The sequence below is a fragment of the Vigna umbellata genome, chromosome 6, assembly GCF_029865625.1.
Source record: "Vigna umbellata cultivar VRB3 chromosome 6, Vumbellata_1.0, whole genome shotgun sequence".
Lineage (NCBI taxonomy): Eukaryota > Viridiplantae > Streptophyta > Magnoliopsida > Fabales > Fabaceae > Vigna > Vigna umbellata.
This window is the reverse complement of record NC_142170.1, coordinates 31,666,725-31,684,564: the sequence shown is the minus strand read 5'-3', so window position 1 is coordinate 31,684,564 and position 17,840 is coordinate 31,666,725.

Below are 17,840 nucleotides of genomic sequence, written 5' to 3'. Positions count from 1 at the left end.
ATTCTTCACTTCTTTCACCAAATTCACCTCAAAACCTGCACAAAAACACTCAAATCAAGCATAAACCTGTCCAGCTCTCTTATTTCTGAAAATATAAACAAAATGCATGATTTCAAGCTAGTTTCTAAGTCTAAAGGTTGCTTTTAGTATCACTTTTAATCATGAAAATAACAGTTTTTCAACTGTTATCACAACCCCAAACTTAGAACTTTGCTTGTCCTCAAGCAAACAAAATGTAACTCCATCTCCAACCAATTCATATGATGGTTCACTCATTCAAAATCCTCTTTTCAAGATAAGTAATAACTTCACTCAAACTTATGACCAAGAGTTAATTCAAGATGTGCACATGCTTTAGTGTTCACAAAGTCATTTAAGTTCCAACAAATGCTATTTTTCATGAATGATCAATCAATTACGCATGGATGTTCATGTGCTTATGGAATCTTTCCTCACTAGGTAAAGTGTTTCACTCAACACACAAGTGTATAAGAGGTAAAGTGTTTCACTCATTCACTCCACTATCACAATGTCACATGAATCAACTTTGCCTTTCATTTTACCACAATCAAAAACATTCACAAGCATGCATCATCACAAGGACTTTTCAATGGCTTATAATGTGGCTGAGCTAACAAGAAAATTGGTTTTTCTGGATCACAAAATCCTTGAGTTAAGAGAATCATAACAACACAATTATTCTTATTCATTCCCAACTTTCTTTTGCCTTTGCTTTTGCATTCGCATTGAGCTTTGCTTCTTTTTCTTTTCTTTTCTTTGCATATTCTTACTTTTTAGCTGTTAGCTCAATGCTTTTTCCTTTTTCATGTTTCCCCAATAACCCCAAACTTGAACATTTAACAATACCACACAAGATCTTCTACTTAACTCAAGGTAAAGATTTTCAATCAAGGGTGTTCAGTGTATATTTAAGGCTAAGGGTTCAAAGGATAGAACACAACGTGTTCTCTTTTAGAAGGCTAACTTTATGAATTTGGCCAATAAAAAGGGTTTCAAAAACACGGCCTTTGATCATATGATGCAAAACAAGCAATTGATTCAATCATAGAAAACCTGGGCAAAGTCATTCATGCTTTCAAAGTAATAGCATTCAACAATAACCACTCTGGAGCTCAAAACCTCACATATAAGCTCATTCACATTTGACATGCACATCCTGCTTAATTTCACAATCACAATCATGATATTATGCATTTGTTCACAAAGCTTGTGAATCACCTGTATAAGCATTTTAATGTGCACATCATCTCAACATCAATCAATCAATAAGCATCATCAAGCATTACTTATCACACAATCACAGTTAATAGCAAACCATCATAACAAACCAGGTGTTCAATAGAGTACATCAAACCCTAATCTAAAAACAAAAACAAATAAGTTCAGAAAACTTAAACCACAAAAGCATAAGTCCTGCTCTAGTTATGATAGCATTCATCAGTAAATGCTATCTCAACTCCTCCTCAATCTGAGCTGTCCTCTGTATCCTCCTTCTTCTTGGATCTTATAGTCTTGATTCTTTTTGCCCGATGAGGAGGCCATCCCTAAGAGAAGGTATGTGGGAGTGTTTGTGCAGAGAAGAGCTTGAAAGACTGAGAAATTACGCAACTTAGGGTTTAAAAATACCCTAATGGGCTCGGGTTCCGCTAAGGGGAACTAAAGCCCATCTGCGAGAGTACCGCTCAGCGGTAATTGCCGCTCAGCGGCACTTTCGTGATGTGCCCTTCTCCTTCTTTTCATTACCTGCGTGCCTTCCCTACATGTGCCTCATAGGTTCCCTGCAATTCATTGTTAAAGATGCTTATGCAAATCCTAACTAAAAATAAACAAACAGAAACAATCAATCAACTGGGTTGCCTCCCAGGTAGCGCTTGTTTAACGTCACGAGCCTGACCCAAATTCCACCAACACCCATCAGTAGGTGTTTCCAACTTACCAACACCCATCAGTAGGTGCAAAATCTTCTCACCAACACCCATCAGTAGGTGTTACAAACTTAGTATCCTTCAGTAGATACTTAACCACCTAGCATCCTTCAGTAGATGCTAAATCCAACAAAATAATGTCCAGAATAATGTTCACAAATTACAAATTATAAAACCAAATCAAAAGTTTGTAAATCTACTGGGTTGCCTCCCAGCAAGCGCTTCTTTAACGTCACTAGCTTGACCCTGTTAAAGCTCACGTTCCATCTTCTTTATAATTGATGTAGTCCTTCCACCAACCTTTCAACTGCTTCCTTTGGACTGTTTTGGACTCTCTAGAATATGGAGACTCTATCTCTATCATCTCCTTCTCTTTAAAGCCTTTTATAACCCACAACTTGTTCTTGAGTCTTACAGGTATGCCAAGTTGGAGTTTTAATTTTTTCCAGTCTCTAGGAACTTCTTCTCCTTTTCCAATCTCTTCTACCTTGGGTGCCTGAAAATACAAACAATGGTTATCAGAAACCTCAAGATTTTTATTTTTACCTCTAGTTATGGGTGCATCTCGAAATGCAGCTTTATAACTGGCTTCTTCCTCCTTTGCTTGTGTTTCATCTTTGAAGACATCCACCACCACTCTCTCCTCTCTGTCTTGGAGAACCACTATACCTTCATTCACATCTATGATAGCCCTGGCCGTTTTCATAAACGGTCTTCCAAGTATAAAAGGTATCTTCTCGGTTTCCATCTTCATCACCACAAAGTCTGCCAAGAACTGAAGTTTGCCAACACAAACTACAATGTCTTCTGCAATCCCACATGGCTCCTTTGAAGATCCATCAGCCATTACAAGATTAACCTTTACAGGTTTTATTTCAACATGGCCAATTTGCTCCAATAGAGAATAAGGCATCAAGTTAACACTTGAGCCTAAATCAAGGAGAGCTTTCTTTACCTTTTTCTTCCCTATAATGCAAGGGATAGAAAAACTGCCTGGATCTGCTGCTTTTGGTGGGAATGATTCTTTCTTAACAGTTATACACTTTTCTTCCTCATCCTCTCTACGTCTTCTTTTTGTCGATGTTCCTTCATCTGATTTGGTGTAAACTGCTATTTTCTGTAGAATTTGTTCCCAAGGAGCTTCATTATCAACCATTTTGAATAAATCTGTGAAATCCATTGGTTTCTCCTGATTTGTTAGAAAAGGAAAAGTGTCCTTTCTTTCTTCTTCTCTTCTCTCTTCTGTTTCATCTTCTTCCAACTCAATGATCTCTTCATTTACACTCTTGACCACTTTGCACTCTTCTCTGGGGTTAACCTCAGTATTAGCCCCAAAGTTTCTGTTGGGTCTTTCTTCCAATTGCTTGGTGATCTGACCCATCTGAATCTCCAAATTCTTTATAGCAGCTTCAGTGCTCTTTTAAGAAGATTCAGTTTTCTGGATGAATTGCTGAAGAGTTTCTTCCAACCTTGTTGATCTGTCATTAAGCATAGATAATTGTTGCCACAAGGTTGGTTGCTGCTGCTTATTATACTGATTAGCCTGCCCAGTTTGTCCTTGGCCAATGCTTGGATGTGGTTTCCAACCCTGATTATAATTCCCTTGACGGTATGGAAACTGATTAGCCATGAAGTTAACATCCTCCACGGCCTCCACTGGAAAAGCACACTGGCCATTTATGTGATCACCTCCACATAGTTCGCACAACTGGGTTTGTATCTGGGCAGCAGACTTCAACTCTTTAGGTAATTGAGCCAAAGTTTTTGTCAGAGTCTCTAGCTGTTGAGTTAGAATTTTATTCTGTGCTAGCAGAGCATCCTGCGTTTGTAATTGTAGAACCCCTTTCTGTGGCATAGGAGCTCCTCTTTCATTGTGCAGCTCATTATCACTTGTAGCCATATTTTCAATGATTTCAGTTGCTTCCTCTGGAGTCTTCCATTTGATATTGCCTCCAGCTGAGGCATCTAGCATCATCTTGGTTTGTGAACCAAGCCCTCCAAGGAAAGTTAGGACTACTTCTTGATCTTCAAAGCCATGCGTGGGAGTTTTACGTAACAAGCTTTTATACCTATCCCATGCATGTCCAAGTGATTCTTCCATGCCCTGCTTGAATGAAGATATCTCTTGCTTTCCCTTAGTCACTTTAGATTGTGGGAAGTATTTATTCAAAAACTTTGCAACCACTGCTTCCCATTCCGTGAAACTTTCTTCTGGAAAAGAGTTCAACCAAAGCTTAGCATTGCCTCCCAATGAGAAAGGAAACAAGCTAAGTTTGATAGCTTCGTCTGGCACCCCATTAATCTTGACCGTGTTACAGATCTCATTAAATGTTGTAAGGTGCTCATATGGGCTTTCATGTGATAACCCATTAAATTGATTACTCTTTACCAGTTGAATTAATGCTGGTTTGACCTCCATGTTGGCTGCATTGACTCTAGGCCGAGCTATGCTATTGAAGTGCTGAGGTCCAGCAAGATTAGTGTAATCTGCAAGAGTTCTTCTAGCATTATTATTGTTCTCCATACTCCCTATGCTATGAACAGAACCTTGTGGTGATGATTGTAGGAGAGTTTCAGGAGAAGGGAAAAGTTCTCTGGACGTTCTGATTCTTCTCCTCCTTCTACTCTCGTCTAGCCCTTCAAGTAGTGGTTCTGTTGTTTTCTTACTTCTAGTTCGAATTGCCTTCTGCATGCACAAGAAAACAAAACCCTAGAACAGATTTGTTAGCACAAAAAGATATAGAAGAAAATAAAGATTGAAAAGATATAAGAAGATAAAAGATTTAGAAGATAGAATCAAATAAAATAGAATAAAACCTAATCTAAAAAATAAAATCTAATCTAAAAGATAAAATAAAATAAAATCTAACCTAACCTAAAAGATAGAATAAGAATAAAATAAAATCTAACCTAAAAAGATAAAAAAAATACAATCTAATAAAATAAAATAAAATCTAACCTAAAAAGAAAAAAATAAAAAATAAAAAATAAAATAAAATCTAATAAAATAAAATAAAATCTAATCTAAAAAGATAAAAATAAAATCTAACCTAAAAGATAAAAATCAAATCTAAAAAGATAAAAAAATAAAAACAGATAAAATAAAAACAGAAATTCAAAATTAAAGTCAAAGGTAATCAATAATCACACAAATTAACCAATTAAACCATGAATCCCCGGCAGCGGCGCCAAAAACTTGATGGACAAATTTGTAAGCACCAAAATATGATGTCACAAACTTGTTTCACAATCGGCAAGTATGACCGAATCGTTCAAGTAATAAAACTTGGTAAGACCAAGTATCGTTCTTCCCAAAGGACTCACGGCCTAGTTTAGTTATGTGGTTTCTTGATTAACTAAGACTTACAAACGAAATATTTGAGTTTAAAATGCAAGACAGAAAATAAACATGTATGCATGAATTTTGATCAATGGCAAAGACAAAAGATAAACACTTTCAATGGAATATATGAATGAATATGTTGTTGGGGGTCAATTTCATCTCATCCACTCTCATATATTTTAGGAATTCAACATTCAAATCATCATTGTTAATGCCACTCTCTAATGTACCATTCTAGATGGCTTCTCCCTAATCAAATAGTTCATACAATTCCTAGCATTCCTAATGATTAGTTCATGAGTGCAGGAGCTTAAAGGCAACCAATATAATATTGTCAGTATAATATTGGGAGAAATTCCCCGGATCTAGATTTCCCCGTACGTGTCCGTATCGACAAAACCAATAATCATGCATTAGAATGAGTTAAACAATGCAAGCATTGAGCAAAGAGGAAAAACCCTAACTAATGATGAAAGAAAGCATATGTCTTAATTCAAAGATGTACTCAACAGATTCCATATATGAGAGCTTCAAGAGATTACATTGATTCCCCAACAAACATACAAGGTTTAGTTCACCATATTCATGGTGAACCTAGATGAATAACAATGAAAGTATGAAAGAATAAACCCAATAAAGTGGAAGAGGTAGCCTGAGCATCCAAGATCCTCCTTCAAAGGGGTGAAAGAGAGAGTGTTTGCCTCGTTTCTGCCAAAGATCTCTAACTAAAGGACGTGCAAGCCCTTATATACTAATCTAGAGTTACAAAAGATTACAAAAGCCCAAGCCCAAAAAGTGCCGCTCAGCGCCATTTACCGCTCAGCGGTGGTTACGCGTCTTCTTTCTTCCCCTCAGCGGCCATTTGCCCCTCAGCGGTTCCAACGCCACCTCTTGAGTGCCGCTCAGCGGTAGTTTGCCGCTGAGCGGTGCCTTCGACTTCTCTTTTTGCACTCTTTCTTGTCTTTTCTAATGTCCTCTCTCTCATTCTTCACTTCTTTCACCAAATTCACCTCAAAACCTGCACAAAAACACTCAAATCAAGCATAAACCTGTCCAGCTCTCTTATTTCTGAAAATATAAACAAAATGCATGATTTCAAGCTAGTTTCTAAGTCTAAAGGTTGCTTTTAGTATCACTTTTAATCATGAAAATAACAGTTTTTCAACTGTTATCATTAAGTTTGTTACTGTTTTGAAATCTGTTAATGCTTGATATAACTGTCACAACGACTATACTTTTAAATGTGTTGACCAAACATTAAATATTATTCGACTGCATTAATTGTGAATTCAATTAATTGCTTTTACTGCTACTATCTATTATAACTAAATTGGTGTATTCGACTGCATTAGTAGCAAAGTCGATTATGTTGCGCCTGATACGAGTTTCTTTATATATTGATGTGAATTTGATTTCTGTATAGACTTTTGTGATTCTAACATTTTCATATTGTTTTTGCAGAAAAGTGTAAAGTTTACAGAAAGATAATTAGGTCCAAGAAACTAGTTTGACCGTGGTGATCAACTACTTGTGATTTTTTGAAGAACAAGATTGTTGAGTTTTCTAAGTCTGATCTATTTGCACATTTGGGTGTCTACTGCAACATAAGGTTCTACAATTTTGATGAAGATTAGGTTGAGTTCCCTGTTGTGATTACAAGAAGAAGGACATGTTGCGTTCTTCACTTTGAGGGTACCTCAAAGGGGTTGGACTGCAGGAGAGGGGATTCTTGCTGCTAGTCTATTTTTGTACTGCTTATATTTTGATTAGAGGGTTAGAGAGGTGTTTTATATTTGTGACGTGAGGTCTCTAGAAAAACCTTGTTGTAAAAACCTTGATCATTATAGTGCATTGGCTTCCTGTGGTTGGAAGGACACTAGATGTAGGCTTGGCCGAACGAGTATGAAAACTCAGTGTTTGATCTTTCTCCAGCAAATAGACCACCACTATTTGCTGGAGAAAATTATGCTTTTTGGAAAATAAGGATGCAAATCTTTCTTGAATCGGTGGATAAAAAAGTTTGGGATGCAACTCTAAATGGTCCATATGAGCCCACTCATGTTTTAAATGGAAAAGTTGTTTTGAAAAATTTTTCAGAATGGACTCAAGATGAGAACGGAAGAGCTCAATATGATGTTAAGACTAGAAACGTTATTGCTTTTGCACTAACCATGGATGAATTTTTCAGGATTTCCCAATGTAAAATTGCTAAGGAAATGTGGGAGGATCTTGAGGTCACACATGAAAGAACGGATGAAGTGAAAAGGGCTAGAAAGAATTCTCTCACACATGAGTATGAGCTATTTAGAATGAAAGAGGGAGAGACTATCTATGAAGTACAAAAAGAATTCACACACATAGTCAATCACCTCATGGCTCTCAGGAAAGTATTTGATAAAGCAGAAATCAACATAAAGATCCTAAAAAGCCTCAACAGAAGCTGGCAGCCGAAAGTCACTACAATATCTGAATCAAGAGACTTGACCAGCATGAACATGGCCAAATTATTTGGAAAACTCAGAGAACATGAATTAGAGCTTGGAAGGATAAAGGAGGAAGAACAAATTGAAGAGAAGAAATCAATTGCTCTAAAGGCCACAAGCAAGAAAGCTACAAAGAATCTTGAACCTGAATTTGAATCAGATGTAGATGTACCAAAAAAGGAAATCATGAATATGATGGTGAGAAAATTTAACAGATTCATGAAGAATAAAAATTCTACAACTAACAATGCAGGCTTTTCAAGAGGAGGAAAGAAAAGCTCAAAAAGAAACATTGTACAATGCTATGAATATGGAAAGGATGGTCATATCAAGCATGATTGTCCAGACTTGAAGAATAAACAGAAAGAATTCACCAAGTATCCTTAGGACAAGAACAAGAAGCAAAGGAAACATATATTGCCTGGGAAAATAGTGATGGAGACTCTTCAAGTGATAATGATTATAACGTTGAAGAGGAGTCAAATTTATGCTTCATGGCAGGCTCTACACACTCTGATGATGACAGTGATCGTAAATTTGAGAATTAACCAATAGAGGTCAAGTACTACATGCTATTGGATGCATTTCAGGAGATACATGCAGAAGCCATGCGACTTCAGTATAAGGTGAATCGATTATCCTTTGCAAGAAGAGACTATGAATATAGAATTGATAATCTAGTACAGGATAATGAAAAGCTTGAAAAAGATCATGAAGAAGATTTGAAATTTGCAAAGACAATCAAGACCGTAATACAAATTGTTGAGAAAGAATGTGGTAACTGTCCTGTTCACATTGAGAAAATAGATTACTTAACCAGCACGTTAGCCAAATTTACTGAAGGCAAAGAAAATCTTGATGTTGTGTTAAAATCATCTGGAAGAGCAATCTACAAACAAGGTATTGGTTATAAGGCTAAAAGTAATACGATAAACTCAAAGAAATTTATTTATCTGAGTAAACCTACTACTAATGCATGTTTTTACTACAACACACTTGGTCACAATGTTAGAAATTTCTATTTTAGAAATGTTGGAGTTCCAAAGGGAAAATACTAATGGGTTCCCAAGGAACAGCCTACTGCTTCTAAGAAGACAAGACCCAAGTTCAAATGGGTACTAGCGTCAAAACCTTTTGATTGTTGTGCAGGAAAGGAGCAATAGCTACTGAAGCAGTATTCAACTCAAGGATGAACTACCATGATGAAATAAAAAATTCTTAAGTCACTAATTGTGGTAATTGTAACAAAACTCTTTCATGCATCAGAAGCATTTGTATGATTGACTGTTATATGCATGTTTGTTGTATGCTACTTGATTGATTGTTTTCTGTGAAAATATAGTTATGCGAATTTTAATCGAATATGTTATGAACTAAGTTGATTATAATCTGTGATTGTGTTTCTTTGTTTTTGGTATCACTCTGTTAAACATTAAGTCGACTTTGTTTTTAATGAAACCGATTAATAACTTTGTTTTGGGCTTTACGTTTTTGTTTTAAAACTTAAGTGGGCCTGATAGTATGTGATGTTTGTTCGTGCCCTCATACATATCAAACTTGTAAGTATGTGTTAGCATTTAGTGTGCTCAGTTTGTGTAATCTTCACAACCCCAGAACGGAAGAAGAGTGTTCAAGAGTTCAATATCATATAACATCCTCTAATCGTCGCTCAAGAGAAAGCAGAGGAACAGTAGTGGCAACTGCCAGAGATCCTGATCCCTCAGGCTGGATCAGTGATGATGAGACAAGAATAAGATTTCTGAATGGAAGAAAAAAGATTGTAGTTCCCCCCAAGTATCTGATGACAAATTTATGAACACCGAAATACGGCGCCACAAACTTGTTGAACAATCGGCAAGTGTGACCGAATCGTTTCAAGTAATAAACTCGGTAAGACCAAGTATCGTTCTCCCAAAGGACTCACGTCCTAGTTTAGTTATGTGATTTGTTGATTAGCTAAGACTTAAGAACGAAATAAGTGGAGTTTAATATGCAAAACAGAAAATAAATATGTATGCATGAGTTTTGATCAATGGCTAAAACAAAATACAAACACTTCAATGGAATATATGGATGAGTATGTTGTTGGAGTTTATCAATTCATCTTATCCACTCTCATATATTTTAGGAATTCAACATTCTTTTCATCATTGTTAATGTCACTCTCTAAATTACCTTGCAAGAAGGCCTATCCCTAATTACGAGTTCATACAATTCCTAGCATTCCTAATAATTAGTTCTTTTAGTGCAAGAGCTTAACGACAACCAATATACTATTGGGAGAAATTCCCCAGATCTAGACTTCCCCGTACGTTCCCGTATCGACAAAACCAATAATCATGCATTGAATGAGTTAAACAAAGCAAGCATTGAGCAAAGAGGAAAAACCCTAACTAATGATGAAAGAAAGCATAGCTCTTAAATATAAGATATAAGCACAAATTCCATATATGAGAGTTTCACAAGACTACATTGATTCCCCAACAACAATACAAGGTTTAGTTCACCATATTCATGGTGAAACAAGATGAACAATAATGAAAGAATGAAAGATAAAACCCTAGAAAGGTGAAGAGGTAGCCTGAGCATCCAAGATCCTCCTTCAAAGGGGTGGAAGAGAGAGTGTTTGCTTCGTTTCTGCCAAAGATACAAACCCTAGGACGTCCTAAAGCTTATATACTATTCTAAAATTACAAAAAATTCAGGCCCAAGCCCATAAGTGTGCCGCTCAGCGGTAAAGTGCCGCTCAACGGTAAGTGCGTGAGTTGGTTTCTTCCCCTTAGCGGCCATTTTGCCCCTCAGCGGACCTCCCGTGAACTCCTGAGTGCCGCTCAGCGGTAAACTGCCGCTCAGCGGCAGTTGCGGCTTCTCTTTTTACATTTTTTGGTGTCTTTTCTAATTCCATATCTCTCCTTCTTCACTTCTTTCACTAAATTCACCTTAAAACCTACACAAAAACACTAAAATCAAGCATAAACCTGTCCAGCTCTCTTATTTCTGAAAATATAAATAAAAGCATGATTTCAAGCTAGTTTCTAAGTATAAAGGTTGCTTTTAGTATCAATTTTAAGCATGAAAATAACAGTTTTTCAACTGTTATCACAACCCCAAACTTAGAACTTTGCTTGTCCTCAAGCAAACAAGATGTAACTCAATCTTCAACCAATTCATATGATGGTTCACTCATTCAAAAATCTCCTTTTCAAGATAAGTAAAGACTTCAATCAAACTTATGACCAAAAGTTCAATCAAGATGTGCACATGCTTTAGTGTTCACAAAGTCATTTAAATTCCAACAAATGCTATTTTTCATGAATGATCAATCAATTAAGCATGGATGTTTATGTGCTCACGGAATATTTCCTCACTAGCTAAAGTGTTTCACTCACACACAAGTGTATAAGAGGTAATCACTCATTCACTCCACTATCACAATGTCACATGAATCAACTTTGCCTTTCATTTTACCACAATCAAAAACATTCACAAGCATGCATCATCACAAGGACTTTTCAATGGCTTATAATGTGGCTGGGCTAACAAGAAAATTGGTTTTTCTGGATCACAAAATCCTTGAGTTAAGAGAATCATAACAACACAATTATTCTTATTTTCCCCAACTTTCTTTTGCATTGAGCTTTGCTTCTTCTTTTCTTTTCTTTTCTTTCTCTTTTTCTTTGCATATTCTTAGCTCAATGCTTTTACTTTTTCCTGTTTTCCCAACAACCCCCAACTTGAACATTTAACAATACCACACAAGATCTTCTACTTAACTCAAGGTAAAGTTTTTCAACAAGGGTTTTCAATTTATGTTCAAGGCTAAGGGTTCAAAGGATAGAACATAAAGTGTTCTCTTTTAGTGGGCTAACTTCATGAATTTGGCCAATAAAAAGGGTTCCAACAAACGACCTTGATCATATGATGCAAAACAAGCAATTGATTCAATCATAGAAAACCTGGGCAAAATCATTCATGTTTCCAAAGTAATAGCATTCAATCAATAAAAACTCTGAAGCTCAAAACCTCACATATAAGCTCATTCACATTTGACATACACATCCTGCTTAATTTCACAATCACAATCATAATATCCTACATTTGTTCACAAAGCTTGTGAATCACCTGTATAAGCATTTTAATGTGCACATCATCTCAACATCAATCAATCTCAAAGTATGATGAAGCATTACTTATCACAAAATCACAGTTAATAGTAAACCATCACACAAACCAGGTTTCCAATAAAGTACATCAAACCTAATCTAAAAACCAAAAATAAATAAGTTCAGAAAACTTAAACATACAAAAGCATAAGCATATGATAGCATTCATCAGTAAATGCTATCTCAACTCCTCCTCAATCTGAGCTGTCCTCTGTATCCTCCTTCTTCTTGGATCTTATAGTCTTGATTCTTTTTGCCCGATGAGGAGGCCATCCCTACATCAAACATAATTCACAAAACCATAAGATACATTGTTAAGCATTAGTAAACCACAATGAAGAAATCAGCCCCTTCAATGATGCTCTCTCCCAACCCCAAACTTAGATGGAAAACTAGTGAGCAACTGAGTGGAAGGGAGATTTTCTAAAGAGGGATGAGGGAAAAATTGTAGAGAACCTTTGAAAAGTTATGTAGGAGTGTGTGCAGAGAAGAGTCTGAAAAGAGAAACCAAAATGCAACTTAGGGTATAAAAATACCCTAATGGGCTCGGGTCTCGCTAAGGGGAAACCAAAGCCAATATGCGATAGTATCGCTCAGCGGTATTTTTACCGCTCAGCAACACTTTCGTGAAGTGCTCTTCTCCTTCTTTTCTTAACCTAAGTGCCTCCTAAACATGCCCCTCACTGGTTCCCTGCAATTCAATGTTTAGAATACTTATGCAAACCCTATTATGCAACTAGAATGAAACAAACGAAAACAATCAATCAACTGGGTTGCCTCCCAGGTAGCGCTTGTTTAACGTCACGAGCCTGACCCAAAATCCACCAACACCCATCAGTAGGTGTTTAAAATCTCACCAACACCCATCAGTAGGTGTTAAAACCTTACCAACACCCATCAGTAGGTGCAAAATTTTCTCACCAACACCCATCAGTAGGTGTTACACACTTAGCATCCTTCAGTAGATGCTATATCCAACTAGCATCCTTCAGTAGATGCTATGTTCAGCAATATAATGTTCAACAGATTTAAAGATTACAAACCAAAGTAAAATTTAAAAGTTCTAAAATCACTGGGTTGCCTCCCAGCAAGCGCTCTTTTAACGTCATTAGCTTGACCCAGTAAGCTCAAGTTCTTGCTTTATAGTTGATGTTGTCATCCCACCAACGCCTCAGCTGTTTCCTGTGAACTGTTTTGGTCCTTCTAGAATGTGGAGACTCTATCTCTATCATCTCCTTCTCTTTAAAGCCCTTCACAACCCACAACTTGTTCTTGATTCTTACAGGTGTGCCAAGTTGGAGTCTTCTTTTCTCCCAGTCACCAGGAATTTCTCCTCCTCTTCCAATCTTTTCTTCCTTGTGTACCTGAAACAACAAACAATGGTTACCTGCAACCTTGGGCTTTTCATCTTTATGGCTAGTCATGTGTGCATCTTGAAATGCAGCTTTATAACTAGCTTCTTCCTCCTGTGTTTGCGTCTCATCTTTAAAGACGTCTATAACCACTCTCTCCTCCCTGTCCTGGAGCACTACTATACCTTCATTTACATCAATGATAGCTCTGGCCGTTTTCATAAACGGTCTTCCAAGTATGATAGGTATCTTCTCTGTCTCCATCTTCATCACCACTGTCAATACCCAATTTCGTCTGGATAAATAAAATTCATCACACAAAAAAAAATAAAAAAAAAAACATAAAAACACCAAAATGAAAAACACTATTTATTTTACTTTTTGCACCCCCAAATTTTCTTTTAAACACTTAATCCAATGGCCCAAAATAATCTCACTTTTTTACTTCCTCACCACCCATCTTTTCTTATCACACTCCATTCTCCACATCACCATCCACCTCACCCTCCACATCTCATTCCACATCATCTACCTTTTTCATTTACTTTTTCCACATCATTTCCATATTAATTTTATATATCAACTTTTCTAATTTTTCCACTTACTTTTTTTTAATTATATCTTCTCCATCAACATTTTTTATTATCCATTTTTCTGCACCTTATTTCTCCACCCACTTTTTATATTATTTCTTTCACTTATTTTCCACATTAACTTTTACTATTCACTATATTTTATTTCACCTAATTTCTCCACCAACTTTTATATTATTTCTTTCACTTAATTTCCACACCTAATTTCTCCACCAACTTTTTATATTATTTCTTTCACTTATTTTCCACATTAACTTTTACTATTCACTATATCTTATTTCACCTAATTTCTCCACCAACTTTTTATATTATTTCTTCCACTTAATTTCCACACCTAATTTCTCCACCAACTTTTTATATTATTTCTTCCACTTAATTTCCACACCTAATTTCTCCATCAACTTTTTATATTATTTCTTTCACTTATTTTCCACATTAACTTTTTCTATTCATCTTTTTTTAATTATATTTTATTTCCTCTAAATTTTCCACCAACTTATTATATTATTTTTATTCATCAACTTTCTTCATCCTTAACTCTATAAATACCTACATTTCCTTCACTTCACACACATTTTTTACATAATATCCATCTTCTTTCTCTCACACACAATTACATTCCATCCAAAAACTCTACTTCATTTTTCTCTCACATTTTACCATTTCCTATTCCCTTAATATTAAATTCTATACCATATTTTACTACAAAACCATCTTCCTCACCTTCCATCTATCTTTCTCACAACCTACTACAAGTAAGGTTTTATTTCATCACACAAATCTTCAACAAGGTACACATTTTCTCTTCATTCTATTTATATATGCATTTTGATCATTTCTTTTAGTTTACAAATTTATCTTGTTTTCTATTCCTTTATGCTTTTCACATTTTTATGTCATAGATATTTCAACCCACCTCTCTTTCTTAATAAAAATAATAAAAAATATAAAACTTAAAAAAAAATAATAATAATTTAAAGGTTAAGCACATGTGTGATCGCTCGCATCATCCTTGTGCTAAAAACCTTTTTCTTTTTCATAAATTAAAAAAAATAACAAAGTAAGTTAAGCACATGTGTGATCGCTCGTATCGTCCCTGTGCTAAAAAAAAACCTTTTCTCTCTCATAAAAAAAAATAATAATAACAAAAATAAAAAAATATTTTAAGCACATGTGTGATCGCTCGCATCGGCCTTGTGCTAAAAACTTCTTCTTTTTATTTCATGAAAATTCCAAAAAAATATAAAATCTCAAAAAACCAAAAACATCAACACTTTCAAGCAAACAAACAATCTTTCTGGCCAGAACTACGTGATCCTTGATTCTCCATCAAAAGTGGAGATACGTAGGAGCAAGGCCAGTCCTTGTCAGGTTCACTTTCCCAAAAATCCAAAGTTATCCACAATCAATTTCTCAAACAAATTTCTCAAACAATTTTCAACCAAATTTTCAAGCAGTTTTCTAAAAGAACTACGGAACCCTGATTTCTCATTCTTAATGAGAATACGTAGGAGCAAGGTCATATTCGTGTATTTAGTTAAAGGTACTGCCTTAGGGCAGGCGTTGTAGGGTGCTAACACCTTCCCTACACGTAACCGACTCCCGAACCAAGAATCTCATTTTCGCAGACCATGCTTATCATTTTATGGTTTTTTCGTAGTTTTCCAGAATAAACTATGGTGGCGACTCCAAATCTCTTTTCAAAGCCGTCCTTTTATTTTTCGGATCGTCGTCCCGTCGCGATTCCGGTTGCGACAGATGGCGACTCCACTGGGGACGCTAGAGAGTCAAGCCATTTAACTATATGCGCGAATTCAATGTGGTTTTTCTTTATGTTTTCCTTCCCTTTTTCTTTATCTATCTTTGATATTTGAATAATTGCATGTGAATAAATGTGAATTGTTGAATATGGAACCCTAGGGTAGAAAAACATGTTTATATCTGCCTGGGAATTTTTCTGGTTGTTTTGCAGGTGAGGGTTTGGGTATGCATTGCATTCTCCCTTCACACACACACTTTGTGCATATCATGAGTGAGGCCCTATACCCGGGTCTGAGCGCAACTTAGAATTAGAGGGGTTGTGTAGCGGTGTCACTCTGGGATGTACTTCCTGTTTGGCTATCGTGAGAACCCCAGCTAGAGTCTGTTCTCTTCATTTGTGTCTCCGCATCTAGTTGATTACTCTGATTATTGTGGAGAGACAGTGAAAAGAGCCATAGCTCTGGTGGCCTTGATTTAAGCATTAGGGAGCTATCCTTGTGAGTGCATATATTTGGCCTTAGAACTTTAGTCATCTGACCTCTGATAAGGCACGAAAGGGAGACTATTTTGTTTCAGTTTGTATGTCATTTCCTATTTTACAATAAATGTATCATATTTCTTTTAAAAGAAATAAAAAAAATAAAATATGAAAATAAAATAAAATTAATTTTGTTCTCGGAATCATCCAAAAAGAAATTTCTAGCCCAGAAGCTTCATTTTGAACATTTAACTTTAGAATTTGACATCCAAAAAAAAAAGTCTAAATCTTCATAAATTTGATGATTTCAAAAAAAAAACAAATTGACTCAGTGAAAAAAAAGTGTCATAGTTTCATAATCTTCCATTACGGACAAAAAAAAATCACAAATCAATATCATGTACATATTTTCATAAACTTTGAATTTGTTTTCTTCCTTCACAAAAAAAAAACGAAAAAGAAACAAAAAACAAAAAAAAGAAACACCAAAAAAAAAACAAAAAAAACAAAAAAAACAAAAACAAGAAGAATAACATTTGGTTTTTCTCTTTCAAGCCATATTGGTTTCATGTTGATCAAGCCTTTTCTCTCATTATAGGGTCTTGACATTCTGATCTTGCATCAAGATGTTAATACTTTGTAATGAAAGGTTTCAACACCTTGATGTCTTTTCAAAAAATCAAATTTATGTCAAAATTACAAAACATTTCACAAAATTACAAGTTTCAAGAATCTCAAAATTCGAAAGCCCAGTTTCTAAACTGGCCTCCCCAAAGCCCAGTTTCCATACTGGCCCTCCAAAGCCCAGTTTCTACACTGGTCCACAAAATGAAAGGTTTCAACACCTTGATGTCATTTCAAAAATCAAATTTCTGTCAAAGTTACAAAACATTTCACAAATTACAAGTTTCAAGAATTTCAAAATTCGAAAGCCCAGTTTCTACACTGGCCCCCAAGCCCAGTTTCCACACTGGCCAACATTTCTTAAATTACAAGTTTTAGGAATTTCAGAATTTGAAAGCCCAGTTTGCCCTAAGCCCAGTTTCCACACTGGCCCACAAAGCCCAGTTTTCACGCTGGCCCCAAGCCCAGTTTTCACACTGGCCCCCAAGCCTAGTTTTCACACTGGCCCCCAAGCCCAGTTTCCACACTGGCCCCAATCTGTCGCAACCGACATCGCGACGGGACGACGATCCGAAGAAAATAAAAAGCGCGGGGTTTTGCAAAAGAGATTTGGGAGTCGCCACCATAGTTTATTCTGGAAAACTACGGAAAAACCATAAAATGATAAGGCATGGTCTGCGAAACTGAGATTCTTGGTTCGGGAGTCGGTTACGTGTAGGGAAGGTAGTAGCACCCCACAACGCCTGCCCTAAGGCAGTACCTTTAACTAAATATGCAAATATGATGTGGTTTTCAAAATGTTTAACTTTCCCCTAAAAATAAAATTCTAAAGAAACAAAATGTATTTTTTAGTTTTTTGGGCCCGACAAGGATTGACCTCGTTCCTACGTATTCTCATTCAAAATGAGAAATCAGGGTTACGTAGTTCTCTTTGGAAATTGTTTGAAAAGTTTGTTTAAGGAATTGTTTGAGAATTTTGCTTGGAAAATGATTATGGATAAATTTGGATTTTTGGGAAAGTGAACCTGACAAGGACTGGCCTTGCTCCTACGTATCTCCACTTTTGATGGAGAATCAAGGATCACGTAGTTCTGGCT